The 17,565-nt window shown below is 36.6% G+C and overlaps 1 protein-coding gene and 1 pseudogene across 1 annotated transcript in view; both read left to right on the top strand.

The window, feature by feature from the left end:
* CSMD1 (CUB and Sushi multiple domains 1) overlaps positions 1–17,565 on the top strand; it is a 2,074,203-nt gene that overhangs the window by 394,938 nt on the left and 1,661,700 nt on the right. The gene's annotated exons all lie outside the window — the stretch shown is intronic.
* LOC147343417 (U2 spliceosomal RNA) lies at positions 16,101–16,196 on the top strand (annotated as a pseudogene).

Genomic DNA, 17,565 nt, shown 5'->3' with positions numbered 1-17,565 from the left:
GTTTGACATACTCAGATTCTGAAACTTCATTGAGGTTAGAATTTGAATTTAATGATCAGAAAGTAACGTCTTAGTTACTATAAAGAAAAAGTAAAGATTGAGGATGTGTGCACCATATTTTCAATCCCTAAAAGCACAACCTCTTACTGAAAGCAATCACTGACTTCATTAATTGATACCAAATTGTTCAAGATGGATAAAACAGTGTTGCCAAGGGAATTTAACTACAGTTACAATACACCATTGTTTTTAAGCAACTGTGGGTTTGAGAGAAAAGGCACAAAGGTACATGTCTGAGTACAATTTAGAGAACAAAAGGAACCTTGATATTGTCATAGAATATATTCACTACAAAGGACATAGGAGGTGGGTGGGATAAAAGCATGGAAAAATATTGTGCTCTGGAAAAATTTTGGTTTGCACCATCATAATATATCCCATTGCTCATTAGCATTCTCTTTTGATATATGATTTTTCACCATGAAGAAAGAACAATATTTGCTGGGATGATTGTAAGTTATATTTTTAATTTATCAGCAAGATTGTACCTGTACAATATATCCATCTTTTTTTTTTTTTAATTTTGGCTAAGGGATAAAGAAGACATTGGAATTTCTTAATATATTAATACATATATAACATGAATGTATATGAATATCAATGTATTAACTAGATAGTCAATGTGTTAAAAATAGATTTTGACTATATTGCAAAATATTCTAATTGCATTTCTTTATGCATTTTCAGATATAAAACACCTAATAGTTTTTTTTTTTTTTTCTGTACCATCTTCAGTGTTACTGTCTGCTTTTCCACTTGTCCTTTCTGAGACTTACTGCATATGGCTACCTCCTTTATGGACTCCTTAGCCAAGCTTGCTTTCTTCTTGTCAAGGATGCATGGGCCAGTATGTTTGGACAAAGTATCTACATAGGCAGTACTTGTTAATTTGATGCAAGATTTCTTAATCTCTCTGATGCTCTTCTGTTAGTTATTTACTAGTTTTTATTCCACATAAATGATCCTACTAGGGAATAGTGCTATTTTGTAATAACAGAGAGAATTGTAATAAAAATTCCAAAGAATTGTGACAAAAAATAGATAATCCATTTAACTTAAATATTAAGGCATATAACTCTGTGTTAAAAGTAATTCTTTCTCTTTTGATGAAAATAAAGCCTATTGCATGTGAAAGTAAAAAATATATATATATTTTTCTGTGAGGAAGAGTGCCCAGTTTCTGCATGGTAACTTTCCCAGGAGTGGTCTCAGATGCAGCCAGATTGATCTTCTGTTGGATGTGGTTTTTAATTTACTGTCCAGTTGAAAGCACTCCTGTTCTGAGGGAAAAACTACAAATGATCTTCAAATCTATTATTTTAAAATATCCAAAGTCATTTTTATTCACCCTGTAGGTTCAGGCATTATTTGGGGTTGGAAGAGCAGTTTCCAAAGTAGTTACATAATTACATAAACTTTTGTTGCTTATAAAACAAACAGCAAAAAAAAAAAAAAAAAAATCGGTTAATATTTCCAATCCCTGTAACTCTTTTAATTTCTATAATTCTATTCTATTCTAAAGGAAATCTGTCTTAAATGCTAATTTTCTCAACTTTGATGTTGTTTAGTTGCTAAGTCGTGTTCAACTCTTTTGTGACCCTATGGACTGTAGCCACCAGTCTTCTCTGTCCATGGGATTTCCCAGGCAAGAATAATGGAGTGGGTAGCCTTTCCATTCTCCTCTTCCTGACACAGGGATCAAACCCAGGTCTCCTGCATTTCAGGCATTCTTTATCATCTGAGCCACCAGGGAAGCGGAACCTATCTTTAAACAATTTATTATTCCCTTAAGTTTTTAAGTTGATACTATGATAATTTTATATGTTAATGATCTTCCCTAGTGGCTCAGACTGTAAAGTATCTGCCTGCAATGCAGGAGACCTGGGTTCAGTCCCTGGGTTGGGAAGATTCCCCTGGAGAAGGGAATGGCTACCCATTCCAGTATTCTTGCCTAGAGAATTCCATGGATAAAGGAGCCTGGTGGGCTACAGTCCACAGAGTCACAAGAATTTGGACACGATTGAATGATTAACACTTACATGTTAATAACTATAAAGTTTAGGAAAACTTTAAGTTTTATAGCAGGATCAGCAGCAGAAATATTAAGGTTAGAATAGTTAGATTCATTGTATTTTATTCTGATGTACTTTATTAATATTGGTAAGTTATATGTGTGAATCTTGATTCTTACTCACTTAGATGTTTTAACTAGAGAAAGTAAGGAAGACTGATAAGAAAGAAACTGCTTGAGTTTGCACAAATTACTCAGTTACCTATAAATTTTCATTTGAGATGAATAACAAGTCACAATTCTATGTGTTTCCTGTCCTTAGAGTAAGGAAGATGTTTTTGTCTTTCTATTATATGATATAACTTTCCCTCTGAACTTCATACTCAGAATGCCTCTTTGAGTGGATATCCTAATCAGTTCAATTCAGTTCAGTCACTCAGTCGTGTCCAACTCTTTGCGAGCCCATGAATCGCAGCATGCCAGGCTTCCCTGTCCATCACCAACTCCTGGAGTTCACTCAGACTCACGTCCATTGAGTCAGTGATGCCATCCAGCCATCTCATCCTCTGTCGTCCCCTTCTCCTCCTGCCCCCAATCCCTCCCAGCATTAGACTCTTTTCCAATGAGTCAAATCTTTGTATGAGGTGGCCAAAGTACTGGAGTTTCAGCTTTAGCACCATTCCTTCCAAAGAAATCCCAGGGCTGATCTTCAGAATGGACTGGTTGCATCTCCTTGCAGTCCAAGGGACTCTCAAGACTCTTCTCCAACACCACAGTTCAAAAGCATCAGTTCTTCAGCGCTCAGGTTTCCTCACAGTCCAACTCTCACATCCATACATGACCACTGGGAAAACCATAGCCTTGAATAGACGGACCTTTGTTGGCAAAGTAATGTCTCTGCTTTTCCAAGGAGTACATGTCTTTTACATTATAATTCTTCTGGGCCACAGAAGTGACCATTTCAGGTGTCCTAACAAATTCCCAAAGCATATCAGAAACAGAATTCCAATAATAACTGCTAAGTACTATGCTGTGTGCTGTGCTCAGTCACTCAGTCATGTCCGACTCTTTGCAACCCCATGGATTGCCCCCACCAGTCTCCTCTGTTTATGAGGATTCTCCAGACAAGTATACTGGAGTGGGTTGCCATGCCCCAAGGGTCTTTACAAATATAAAATTTGAATCAAGAATGGTGTGAAATAGTAAATAAATAATGTAATGTAATAGGAAACATAATAATATGAAATAAAAAATGTTCCATTATTAGGGCAAATATGTGAGCAGGTTGTAGTATTTCAACGTTAGTTAATGGACAAAGTAGTTGTATAATAACAGTATTGAAATCTAATTAATAAGGTTGAGGTGGAGACTCCAAGGCTGTTTGTTTCCCATGTATCTTGGAACAGTTGTTTATTTCTCAAATAAAATTAAATCGCAACCCAGAGAATCTCTGGAATTCAAACAAAGGGCACCTTTGTGAGAGACTTGATTGCAAGCTGCCAATTCACTCAGTTGTTAGGAAAGTTACTTAGAGCTGTCATGGTCTCTGGTTGTGTTACTTCTGTACAAACACAGCTTTTAGCAGCTCAAAATGTGCACTAATGAAAATTGATAGTGTATAATATTAAACAACTTGATCATTTTATTATATATCTTTATATATTATATTATATATTATATATAATAAAGATATTATATATCTTTATTATATATCTTTATTATATAAAGAAATATATTTTGTGCAAATACAATAGATAAACCTTTTTATATAGATTACATAAGATTTACATGTAATCCCCAGCTAACAGAATTTGAGGTTAAGGATTACTCATGTTTATGTTGTAACTTGAAATTTAGTGAGAATATTTGATTTAACCTATGTCAGCAGCAGCAGCATGTAACAAAAAAACTTTAAACAAAGCAACAGTGTACAGTGTATGTTTCATTTTGGATTATCTATATGAAACAAACTCATATATGATTTATATATCCATCAACAAATCAACTTTTAGTATGTGGCTATTGAGCTTTTTTTTTTTTTTTAATTGGACACTAATTACTTTACAGTATTGTGGCAGTTCTATTTCCAGTTTTTTAAGGAATCTCCACACTGTTCTCCATAGTGGCTGTACTAGTTTGCACTCCCACCAACAGGGTAAGAGGGTTCCCTTTTCTCCACACCCTCTCCAGCATTTATTACTTGTAGACTTTTGGATTGCAGCCATTCTGACTGGCGTGAAATGGTACCTCATAATGGTTTTGATTTGCATTTCTCTGATAATGAGTGATATTGAGCAACTTTTCATGTGTTTGTTAGCCATCTGTATGTCTCCTTTGGAGAAATGTCTGTTTCCTTCTTTTTTGATTGCGTCATTTATTTTTCTGGAATTGAGCTGCTTGTATATTTTTGAGATTAAGTCTTTGTCCATTTCTTCATTTGTTATTATTTTCTCCCATTCTGAAGGCTGTGTTTTCATCTTGTTTATAGTTTCCTTTGTTGTGCAGATGCTTTTAATTTTAATTAGGTCCCATTTGTTTATTTTTGCTTTTATTTCCAATATTGTGGGAGGTGGGTCATAGGGGATCCTGCTGTGGTTTATATCTGAGAGTGTTTTGCCTATGTTTTCCTCTGGGAGTTTTAGAGTTTCTGGTCTTATGTTTAGATCTTTAATCCATTTTGAGTTTACTTTTGTTTATGGTGTTAGAAAGTGATCTAGTTTCATTCTTTTTTTTTTTGAAGTCCCAACAATTGCTTTTATTATTTTTTTTAATTTTATTTTATTTTTAAACTTTATTTTTTATTTATTTTTTTTGTGTTAGTTTCTGCTACACAGCAAACTGAATCATTTATATATATATATGTAGATCTACTCTTTTTTTATTTTATTTTATTTTTTTTTTCAAAAATTTTATTTAAAAAAAAATCACATGCTCCCCATCCTGAACCCTCCTCCCTCCCAACCTCCCCATACCATCCCCCTGTGCCTTCCCAGCGCACCAGCCCCAAGCATCCAGCATCGTGCACTGAACCTGGACTGGCATCTCGTTTCATACATGACATTTCACATGTTTCAATGACATTCTCCCAAATCTTCCCACCCTCTCCCACAGAGTCCATAAGACTGTTCTATACATCAGTGTCTCTTTTGCTGTCTCGTACACAGGGTTATCGTTACCATCTTTCTAAATTCCATATACATGCGTTAGTATACTGTATTTATGTTTTTCCTTCTGGCTTACTTCACTCTGTATAATAGTCTCCAGTTTCATCCACCTCATTAGAACTGATTCAAATGTATTCTTTTTAATGGCTGAGTAATACTCCATTGTGTATATGTACCACAGCTTTCTTATCCATTCATCTGCTGATGGACATCTAGGTTGCTTCAGGGTTAGTAGAAGGAAAGAAATCTTAAAAATTAGAGCAGAAATAAATGCAAAAGAAACAAAAGAGACCATAGCAAAAATCAACAAAGCCAAAAGCTGGTTCTTTGAAAGGATAAATAAAATTGACAAACCATTAGCCAGACTCATCAAGAAACAAAGGGAGAAAAATCAAATCAATAAAATTAGAAATGACAGTGGAGAGATCACAACAGACAATATAGAAATACAAAGGATCATAAGAGACTATTATCAACAATTATATGCCAATAAAATGGACAACGAGGAAGAAATGGACAAATTCTTAGAAAAGTACAACTTTCCAAAACTCGACCAGGAAGAAATAGAAAACCTTAACAGACCCATCACAAGCATGGAAATTGAAACTGTAATCAAAAATCTTCCAACAAACAAAAGCCCAGGTCCAGACGGCTTCACAGCTGAATTCTACCAAAAATTTAGAGAAGAGCTAACACCTATCCTGCTCAAACTCTTCCAGAAAATTGCAGAGGAAGGTAAACTTCCAAACTCATTCTATGAGGCCACCATCACCCTAATACCAAAACCTGACAAAGATGCCACAAAAAAAGAAAACTATAGGCCAATATCACTGATGAACATAGATGCAAAAATCCTAAACAAAATTCTAGCAATCAGAATCCAACAACACATTAAAAAGATCATACACCATGACCACGTGGGCTTTATCCCAGGGATGCAAGGATTCTCCAATATCTGCAAATCAATCAATGTAATACACCACATTAACAAATTGAAAAACAAAAACCATATGATTATCTCAATAGATGCAGAGAAAGCCTTTGACAAAATTCAACACCCATTTATGATAAAAACTCTCCAGAAAGCAGGAATAGAAGGAACATACCTCAACATAATAAAAGCTATATATGACAAACCCACAGCAAACATTATCCTCAATGGTGAAAAATTGAAAGCATTTCCTCTAAAGTCAGGAACTAAACTTTAGAATATTATATTGGTTTTGCCAAATATCAAAATGAATCCACCACAGGTATACATGTGTTCCCCATCCTGAACCCTCCTCCCTCCTCCCTCCCCATACCATCCCTCTGGGTCGTCCAAGTGCACCAGCCCCAAGAATCCAGTATCCTGCATCAAACCTGGACTGGCAATTCATTTCACGCATGATATTATACGTATTTCAATGCCATTCTCCCAAATCATCCCACCCTCTTCCTCTCCCACAGAGTCCAAAAGACTTCTATACATCAGTGTGTCTTTTGCTGTCTCATATACAGGGTTATTGTTACCATCTTTCTAAATTCCATATATATGCATTCGTATACTGTATTGGTGTTTTTCTTTCTGGCTTACTTCACTCTGTATAATAGGCTCCAGTTTCATCCACCTCATTAGAACTGATTCAAATGTATTCTTATTAATGGCTGAATAATACTCCATTGTGTATATGTACCACAGATTTCTTATCCATTCATCTGTTGATGGACATCTAGGTTGATTCCATGTCCTGGCTATTATAAACAGTGCTGCGATGAACATTGGGGTACATGTGTCTCTTTCAATTCTGGTTTCCTTGGTGTGTATGCCCAGCAGTGGGATTGCTGGGTCATAAGGCAGTTCTATTTCCAGTTTTATAAGGAATCTCCACACTGTTCTCCATAGTGGCTGTACTAGTTTGCATTCCCACCAACAGTGTAAGAGGGTTCCCTTTTCTCCACACCCTCTCCGGCATTTATTATTTGTAGACTTTTGGATCGCAGCCATTCTGACTGGTGTGAAATGGTACCTCATAATGGTTTTGATTTGCACTTCTCTGATAATGAGTGATGTTGAGCATCTTTTCATGTGTTTGTTAGCCATCTGTATGTCTTCTTTGGAGAAATGTCTATTTAGTTCTTTGGTCCATTTTTTTGATTGGGTCATTTATTTTTCTGGAGTTGAGCTGTAGGAGTTGCTTGTATATTTTTGAGATTAGTTGTTTGTCAGTTGCTTCATTTGCTATTATTTTCTCCCATTCTGAAGGCTGTCTTCTCACCTTGCTTATAATTTCCTTTGTTGTGCAGAAGCTTTTAAGTTTAATTAGGTCCTATTTGTTTATTTTTGCTTTTATTTCCAATATTCTGGGAGGTGGGTCATAGAGGATCCTGCTGTGATGTATGTCAGAGAGTGTTTTGCCTATGTTCTCCTCTAGGAGTTTTATAGTTTCTGGTCTTACATTTAGATCTTTAACCCATTTTGAGTTTATTTTTGTGTATGGTGTTAGAAAGTGTTCTAGTTTCATTCTTTTACAAGTGGTTGACCAGTTTTCCCAGCACCACTTGTTAAAGAGATTGTCTTTAATCCATTGTATATTCTTGCCTCCTTTGTCAAAGATAAGGTGTCCATATGTGAGTGGATTTATCTCTGGGCTTTCTATTTTGTTCCATTGATCTATATTTCTGTCTTTGTGCCAGTACCATACTGTCTTGATGACTGTGGCTTTGTAGTAGAGCCTGAAGTCAGGTAGGTTGATTTCTGCAGTTCCATTCTTCTTTCTCAAGATAGCTTTGGCTATTCGAGGTTTTTTGTATTTCCATACAAATTGTGAAATTATTTGTTCTAGCTCTGTGAAGAATACCGTTGGTAGCTTGATAGGGATTGCATTGAATCTATAAATTGCTTTGGGTAGTATACTTATTTTCACTATATTGAATCTTCCAATCCATGAACATGGTATATTTCTCCATCTATTAGTGTCCTCTTTGATTTCTTTCACCAGTGTTTTATAGTTTTCTATATATAGGTCTTTAGTTTCTTTAGGTAGATATATTCCTAAGTATTTTATTCTTTCCATTGCAATGGTGAATGGAATTGTTTCCTTAATTTCTCTTTCTGTTTTCTCATTATTAGTGTATAGGAATGCAAGTGATCTCTGTGTGTTGATTTTATATCCTGCAACTTTACTATAATCATTGATTAGCTCTAGTAATTTTCTGGTGGAGTCTTTAGGGTTTTCTACGTAGAGGTTCATGTCATCTGCAAACAGTGAGAGTTTTACTTCTTCTTTTCCAATTTGGATTCCTTTTATTTCTTTTTCTGCTCTGATTGCTGTGGCCAAAACTTCCAAAACTATGTTGAATAGTAATGGTGAAAGTGGGCACCCTTGTCTTGTTCCTGACTTTAGAGGAAATGCTTTCAATTTTTCACCATTGAGGATAATGTTTGCTGTGGGTTTGTCATATATAGCTTTTATTATGTTGAGGTATGTTCCTTCTATTCCTGCTTTCTGGAGAGTTTTTATCATAAATGGATGTTGAATTTTGTCAAAGGCTTTTTCTGCATCTATTGAGATAATCATATGGTTTTTATTTTTCAATTTGTTAATGTGGTGTATTGCATTGATTGATTTGCGGATATTGAAGAATCCTTGCATCCCTTGGATAAAGCCCACTTGGTCATGGTGTATGATCTTTTTAATGTGTTGTTGGACTCTGATTGCTAAAATTTTGTTAAGGATTTTTGCATCTATGTTCATCAGTGATATTGGCCTGTAGTTTTCTTTTTTTGTGGGATCTTTGTCAGGTTTTGTTATTGGGGTGATGGTCGCCTCACAGAATGAGTTTGGATGTTTACCTTCCTCTGCAATTTTCTGGAAGAGTTTGAGTAGGATAGGTGTTAGCTCTTCTCTAAATTTTTGGTAGAATTCAGCTGTGAAGCTGTCTGGCCCTGGGCTTTTGTTTGCTGGAAGACTTTTGATTACAGTTTCAATTTCCATGCTTGTGATGGGTCTGTTAAGATTATCTATTTCTTCCTGGTCCAGTTTTGGAAAGTTGTACTTTTCTAAGAATTTGTCCATTTCTTCCACGTTGTCCATTTTATTGGCATATAATTGTTGATAGTAGTCTCTTATGATCCTTTGTATTTCTGTGTTGTCTGTTGTGATCTCTCCATTTTCATTTCTAATTTTATTGACTTGATTTTTCTCCCTTTGTTTCTTGATGAGTCTGGCTAATGGTTTGTCAATTTTATTTATCCTTTCAAAGAACCAGCTTTTGGCTTTGTTGATATTTGCTATGATCTCTTTTATATCTTTTGCATTTATTTCTGCCTTAATTTTTAAGATTTCTTTCCTTCTACTAACCCTGGGGTTCTTCATTTCTTCCTTTTCTAGTTGCTTTAGGTGTAGAGTTAGGTTATTTATTTGATTTTTTCTTGTTTCTTGAGGTATGCCTGTATTGCTATGAACTTTCGCCTTAGGACTGCTTTTACAGTGTCCCACAGGTTTTGGGTTGTTCTGTTTTCATTTTCATTCGTTTCTATGCAAATTTTGATTTCTTTTTTGATTTCTTCTGGGATTTGTTGGTTATTCTTTTAATTCGTTTTTCTTTTTTCCTCTCTGATTGATTTATTTCTACCATTCTATCTTCTAATTCACTAATCCTATCTTCTGCCTCTGTTATTCTACTATTTGTTGCCTCCAGAGTGTTTTTTATTTCATTTATTGCATTATTCATTATATATTGACTCTTTTTTATTTCTTCTAGGTCCTTGTTAAACCTTTCTTGCATCTTCTCAATCCTTGTTTCCAGGCTATTTATCTGTGATTCCATTTTTATTTCAAGATTTTGGATCAATTTCACTATCATTATTCGGAATTCTTTATCAGGTAGATTCCCTATCTCTTCCTATTTTGTTTGGTTTGGTGGGCATTTATTCTGTTCCTTTATCTGCTGGGTATTGCTCTGTCTCTTCGTCTTGTTTAAATTGCTGAGTTTGGGGTATCCTTTCTGTATTCTGACAGTTTGTGGAGTTCTCTTTATTGTGGCGTTTCCTCGCTGTGTGTGGGTTTGTACAGGTGGTTTGTCAAGGTTTCTTGGTTAGGGAAGCTTGTGTCAGTGTTCTGGTGGGTGGAGCTGGATTTCTTCTCTCTGGAGTGCAATGAAGTGTCCAGTAATGAGTTGTGAGATGTCTATGGTTTTGGGGTGACTTTGGGCAGCCTGTATCTTGGAGCTCAGGGCTGTGTTCCTGTGTTGCTGGAGAATTTGCTTGGTATGTCTTGCCCTGGAACTTGTTGGCTCTTGTGTGGTGCTTGGTTTCAGTGTATGTATGGAGGCATTTAATGAGCTCCTGTCAATTAATGATCCCTGGAGTCAGGAGGTCCCTGGAGTCAGGGTTTGGACTTAAGCCTCCTGCTTCCAGTTATCGGTCTTGTTTTTATAGTAGTTTCAAAACTTCTCCTTTTATACAGCACCATTGATAAAACATCTACGTTAAAGATGAAAAGTTTCTCCACCATGAGGGTCACCCAGAGAGGTTTGCAGCATTACATGGAGAAGAGAAGAGGGAGGAGGGAGTTAGAGGTGACCCAAATGAGATGAGGTGGAATCAATAGAGGAGAGAGTGGGCTAGCCAGTAATCACTTCCTTATGTGAACTCCACAAGTGGACCACTCAGAGATGTTCATGGAGTTATACAGAGAAGAGAAGAAGGAGGAAGGAGACAGAGGTGGCCAGGAGGATAAAAGGGGGAAATGAAAAGGAGGGAGACAGATCCAGCCAGTAATCAGTTCCCTAAGTGTTCTCTACCGTCTGGAACACACAGAAATTCACAGAGTTGGGTAGAGTAGAGAGGGGTTAGGGAGGAGACACAGGCGACCCAGTGGAGAAAAAGGAGAGTCCAAAGGGAGAGAGGGCAGTCAAGCCAGTAATCTCGTTCCCTAGTGAAAAATGGGTACTGAAGATTGGGTTCTTAAAGGTACAAAATTGTTAACAAATACATAAAAGCAAAAATTAAAAATCTAGAGTAGAGTTTGGAATTTCAAAAATACAATGTTAAAGAAAAGAAGAAGGAAAAGAAAAACAGAAAAAAAAAAGTTGCAAAAATTATAAAGAAAATATAGGTACAAAATTGATAAGAAATACCAAAAAGTAAAAGTTGAACATCTAGAGTAGAGTTTGGAATTTCAAAAATACAATGTTAAAAAAAAGAAGAAAAAGAAAGAGAGAAAACAAACAAACAAAAACAAACAAAGTCGCAAAAATTATAAAGAAAATATAGGTACAAAATTTATAACAAATACCAAAAAGCATAAATTAAAAATCTAGAGTAGAGTTTGAAATTTGAGATATACAATGTTATATAAAAGAAGAAGAGAAAGAAATAGAGGGAAAAAATCACAAAAATTATAAAAGAAAATATAGGTACAAAATTGATAACAAATACCAAAAAGCTAAAATTAAAAATCTAGAGTAGAGATTGGAATTTCAAAAATACAGTGCTAAAGAAAAGAAGAAGAAGAAGAAAAAAACAAGGTCACAAAAATTATTAAAAAAAAATATGAAGTTTGCTTTTAAAAAAAAGGGTCTTTTTTTTTTGTAAATTAATAGTAGGTTATAAAAGTGAAAATTAAAGGAATAATAGAGGGCTTAAAATTTTTTTTAATTAAAAAAAAGAAAAAGAAAGAAAGAATGATTGTAAACATAGTAAAAATATATCTAGGACTTTCTCTGGTTTTGTTGTGAGTATTGTGGGGTCAGTTCATTTTCGGCTAGTTCCTTGGTCTGACTTACATTTCTCAAGATCTATAAGCCCCTTCCTATGTAGTCAGTACTAACCACAGGGTTTAATCTGTTGCCTGTCACTTCCAAGGCGGTTCCCTCTTTTGTAACTTCTTCTGTTTGCTGGTCTCTTCTGCCAGTGTCTGGTTTCTGCCCTGACACAAAGGGGACGGTGGTGGACACTTTTTTTTTTTTTAGGCTCACTTGTTCAATCACACTGTGGGGAGGGAGGGACACTGCAAACAAATAACACTGGCGTGTGCTCGCAGTGCCTCAGCCACACTGGGTCTGCCCCCTCTCACGGCACGTGTAGCCTCCCTGCCCACACTGCTCGGGTTCTAGGTTGCTCCACCAGAACCATCCGTGGCCAGCCCTGGGCTGCTTGCACCTCCCAGGTCCAAGCCGCTCAGGTTCAGGCACTCGGGTAGTCCTCAGAGGCACAGACTCGGTTGGGCCTGTGTTTTGTGCCCTTCCCAGGTCTGAGCAGCTCAGGTGATGAGGTGTTTGGCGAGTGCGATTGCTGCGACTTATCGCCTCCCCTCCACTCGGTTATCTAGGTGTACAACCAGCGCACCTTCTCAGGCGGATGTTGACTGTCCAGACCCCCAAGAAGTTTTAGTTAGCAAAAAAGCCTGCTTACAGTTTTATAGATAATGTCTCTCTGGGGCTGCGATTGCCCCCTTCCAGCTCTGGCTGCCTGTCACCGGAGGGGGATGGTCTGCATCCGGCTCTCTCTGTTCAGTCCTTTGTTCCATGCGCGGGCCTGGCGGTGTCTTAGGTTAGGGCTGGCTTTTCGCGTGGTAGATATCCCACAGTCTGGTTTGTTAGCCCAAATTATTTCGCTCAGATAGTGCTCAGGGTATTCAGGCCAGATCCTTACTCTAAGCGATGCAGCCTGCGCCGCATCTCCCTGCTCAGCCCCCACTTGCTAGTGGCGTGTGCAGGCATCTGCGCTGCTTCTCTGCTGGGGGAGTTACTGTAGGGCTTGCAATGTGCAGGTTTTAATTGTTTATTTATTTTTCCTCCCTGTTATGTTGCCCTCTGTACTTCCAAGGTTCGGCACAGATTTGGCAGTGAGAAGGTTTCCTGGCGTTTGGAAACTTCTCTCTTTTTAAGACTCCCTTCCCGGGACGGAACTCTGTCCCTCCCTCTTTTGTCTCTTTTTTTGTCTTTTATATTTTTTCCTACCTACTTTCGAAGACTTGGGTTGCTTTTCTGGGTGCCTGATGTCCTCTGCCGGCATTAAGAAGTTGTTTTGTGGAATTTACTTGGCATTTAAATGTTCTTTTGATGAATTTGTGGGAGAGAAAGTGTCCTCCCCGTCCTACTCTTCCACCATCTTAGCTCGTCCCCTAGGTTCATTCTTTTACAAGTGGTTGACCAGTTTTCCCACTGTTTAACAACTGGTTGCACCACTTGTTAAAGAGATTGTCTTTTCTCCATTATATATTTTTGCTTCCTTTGTCAAAGATAAGATGTCTTATCGTACAAATTGTGAAATTATTTGTTCTAGTTCTGTGAAAAATACTGTTGGTAGCTTGATAGGGATTCCATTGAATCTATAGATTGCTTTGGATAGTATACTCATTTTCACTATATTGATTCTTCCGATCCATGAACATGGTATATTTCTCCATCTATTTGTCATCTTTGATTTGTTTCATCAGTGTTTTCTAGTTTTTTTTATACACAGGTGTCCATAGGTGCATGGATTTATCTCTGGGCTTTCTATTTTGTCCCATTGATCTGTATTTCTCTCTTTGTGCCAGTACCATATTGTCTTGATGACTGTGATTTTATAGTAGAGACTGAAGTCAGGCAGGTTGATTTCTGCAGTTCCATTCTTCTTTTTCAAGATTGCCATGGCTATTTGAGGTTTTTTGTTTTTCCATACAAATTGTGAAATCATTTGTTCTAGTTCTGAAAAATACCGTGGGTAGCTTGATAGGGATTGCATTGAATCTATAGATTGCTTTGGGTAATATACTCATTTTCACTATATTGATTCTTCTGATCCATGAACTTAGTATATTTCTCTATCTATTTGTGTATGCTTTGATTTCTTTCACCAGTTTTTTTATAGTTTTCTATATATAGCTCTTTCGTTTGTTTAGGTAGATAAATTCCTAAGTATTTTATTCTTTTTGTTACAATGGCGAATGGAATTGTTTCCTTCATTTCTCTTTCTGTTTTCTCATTGTTAGTGTACAGGAATGCAAGGGATTTCTGTGTGTTGATTTTATATCCTGCAAATTTACTATATTCATTGATTAGCCCTAGTAATTTTCTGGTAGAGTCTTTAGGGTTTTCTATTTAGAGGATCATGTCATCTGCAAACAGTGAGAGTTTTACTTCTTCTTTTCAAATCCGGGTTCCTTTTATTTCTTTTTCTGCTCTGATTGCTGTGGCCAAAACTTCCAAAACTGTGTTGAATAGTAGTGATGAGAGTGGGCACCCTTGTCTTGTTTCTAGCTTTAGGGGAAATTCTTTCAATTTTTCACCATTGAGGATAATGTTTGCTGTGGGTTTGTCATATATAGCCTTTATTATGTTGTGGTATGTTCCTTCTATTTCTGCTTTCTGGAGGGTTTTTATCATAAATGGATGTTGAATTTTGTCAAAGGCTTTTTCTGCATCTATTGAGATAATTATATGGTTTTTATTTTTCAATTTGTTAATGTAGTGTATTGCATTGATTGATTTGCAGATATTGAAGAACCTTGCATCCCTGGGATAAAGCCCACTTGGTCATGATTTATGATCTTTTTAACATGTTGTTGGATTCTGTTTGCTAGAATTTTGTTAAGGATTTTTGCATCTATGTTTATCAGTGATATTGGTCTGTAGTTTTCTTTTTTTGTGGCATCTTTGTCAGGTTTTGGTATTAGGGTGATGGTGGCCTCACAGAATGAGTTTGGAAGTTTACCTTCCTCTGCAATATTGTGGTGTTTTTTTCCATACATTGACATGAATCAGCCATGGGTATATATGTGTCCCCCACCCTGACCCTCCCTCCCACCTCCCTCCTCATCCCATCCCTCAGGGTCATTCCAGTGCACCAGCCCTGAGCACCCTGTCTCATGCATCGAGCCTGGACTGGCAATCTATTTCACATATGGTAATATACATGTTTCAGTGCTATTCTCTCAAATCATCCCACCCTCACCTTCTCCCACAGAGTCCAAAAGACTGTTCTATACATCTGTGTCTCTTTTGGTGTCTCACATATAGGGCCATCATTACCATCTTTCAAAATTCCATATGTATGCATTAATATACTGTATTGGTGTTTTTTCTTTCTGACTTACTGTGCTCTGTCTGCTGATGAACATCTAGGTTGCTTTCATGTCCTGGCTATTGTAAACAGTGCTGCGATGAACATTGGGGTACATGTGTCTCTTTCAATTCTGGTTTCCTTGGTGTGTATGCCCAGCAGTGGGATTACTGGGTCATATGAAAGTTCTGTTTACAGTTTTTTAAGGAATATCCACACTGTTCTCCATAGTAGCTATACTAGTTTGCATTCCCACCAACAGTGTAAGAGGGTTCCTTTTTCTCCACACCCTCTCCAGTATTTATTGTTTATAGACTTTTGGATAGCAGCCATTCTGACCAGTGTGAGATGGTACCTCATTGTGGTTTGCATTTCTCTGATAATGAGTGACGTTGAGCATTTTTTTCATGTGTTTGTTAGCCATTTGTATGTCTTCTTTGGAGAAATGTCTATTTAGTTCTTTGGCCCATTTTTTGATTGGGTCACTTTTTTTTTTTTTCTGGAATTGAGCTGCAGGAGTTGTTTGTATATTTTTGAGATTAATTCTTTGTCAGTTGCTTCATTTAGTATTATTTTCTCCCACTCTATAGTTGTGGTCCATATACACAATAGAATATTACTCAGCTATTAAAAATAATGCATTTGAATCAGTTCTAATGAGGTGGATAAAACTGGAGCCTATTATATAGAGCAAAGTAAATCAGAAAGAAAAACACCAATACACTATATTGAGCATTAAATGAAGACTTGTAAGCATGAAAGAAATGATTAGACTCAAATTAGACATAGAAACCTGCTCCTAGATTATCTGGAATTAAAACTTTAGTTACTCATCGCTTCTCGGCCTTTTGGCTAAGATCAAGTGTAGTAAAACTTTAGTTACTTACTGTTTTTTAATTAATTTTTATGGGTGTATAGTTGATTTACAATGTTACATTAGTAAAATGAATCAGTTATGCATATGTACATATCTACTATTTTTTAGATTCCATTCCTATAAACGTCATTATAGAGTATTTCCTGGTGTATACTTTGCTTCCCTTTTGGCTCAGACAGTAAAGAATCTGCCTGCAATGTGGGAGACCTGGATTTGATCCCTGGGCTGGGAAGATTCCCTGGAGGAGGAAATGTCAACACACTCCAATATTCTTGTCTGGAGAATCCCATGGCCAGAGGAGTCTTGCAAGCCCATGGGGTCACAAAGAGTTGGACATGACTGAGCGACTCAGCACAGCACAACATTTCACATATAGTAGCACATATATGTCAATCACAATCTCCCAATTTATCTATCCCTCCTTTTCTTTGTAACAGTAAGTTTGTTTTCTACATCTGTGACTCTATTTCTGTACTGTAAATAGATTCACATGTACTATTTTCTTTTTTTAGATTCCACGTATAAATGATATACAGTATTTGTCTTTCTCTGTCTGGCTTACTGTACTCAATATGACAATCTCTTAAGTCCATAAATGCCACTGCAAATGGCATTATTTTTTTTTTTATAGTTGAGTAATATGCTATTGTGTGTGTGTGTGTGTGTGTGTGTGTGTGTGTGTGTGTGTGTGTGTGTATTTACCCATTCCTCCATGGATGGATATTTAGGTTGCTTCCATGTCCTGGTTATTGTGAATAGTGTTGCTGTGAACATTAAGGTACATGTATCTTTTCAAATTATTATTATTTTTTTAACAGATATGTCCAGGAGTAGGACTGTGTATTATATGGTAGCTCTATTTTTAGGTTTTGAAGGAACATACATACTGTTGTCCGTAGTGGTTGTATCAGTTTATATTCCTCCAATAATGTAGGAGGGTTACCTTTTCTCTACACCCTCTCTAGCATTTATTGTTTGTAGGTTATTTGATGATGACAGTGCTGACGAGTGTGAGGTGATACCTCAGTGAAGTTTTGATTTGGATTTCTCTAATAATTAGTGATGTTGAGCACCTTTTCATGTGCCTATTGGCCATCTGTATGTCTTCTTTAGAGAAATGTCTATTTAGATCTTCAGCCCATGTTTCAATTGGGTTTTTTTTGTCTGTTTTATATTGAGCTTCATGAGCTTTTTTAACATTTTAGAAGTTAATGCATCATTGGTCACTTAATTTGCAAATATTTTCTTCCATTCTGTATGTTGCCTTTTCGTTTTATTTATTATTTAATTTGCTGTGCAAAAGCTTTAATTAGGTCCAATTTGTTTATTTTTGTTTTTATTTCCATTACTGTAGTAGTGGATCAATAAAGACCTTACTGTGATTTATGTCAAAGAGTGTTCCACCTATCCCTTCCTCTAA

The sequence above is a fragment of the Bos grunniens genome, chromosome 27 (assembly GCF_055505025.1).
Source record: "Bos grunniens cultivar Pamir isolate PY7600 chromosome 27, Bosgru_T2T1.0, whole genome shotgun sequence".
In the NCBI taxonomy this organism is placed as follows: domain Eukaryota; kingdom Metazoa; phylum Chordata; class Mammalia; order Artiodactyla; family Bovidae; genus Bos; species Bos grunniens.
This window is presented reverse-complemented; position numbering and strand designations above follow the sequence as displayed.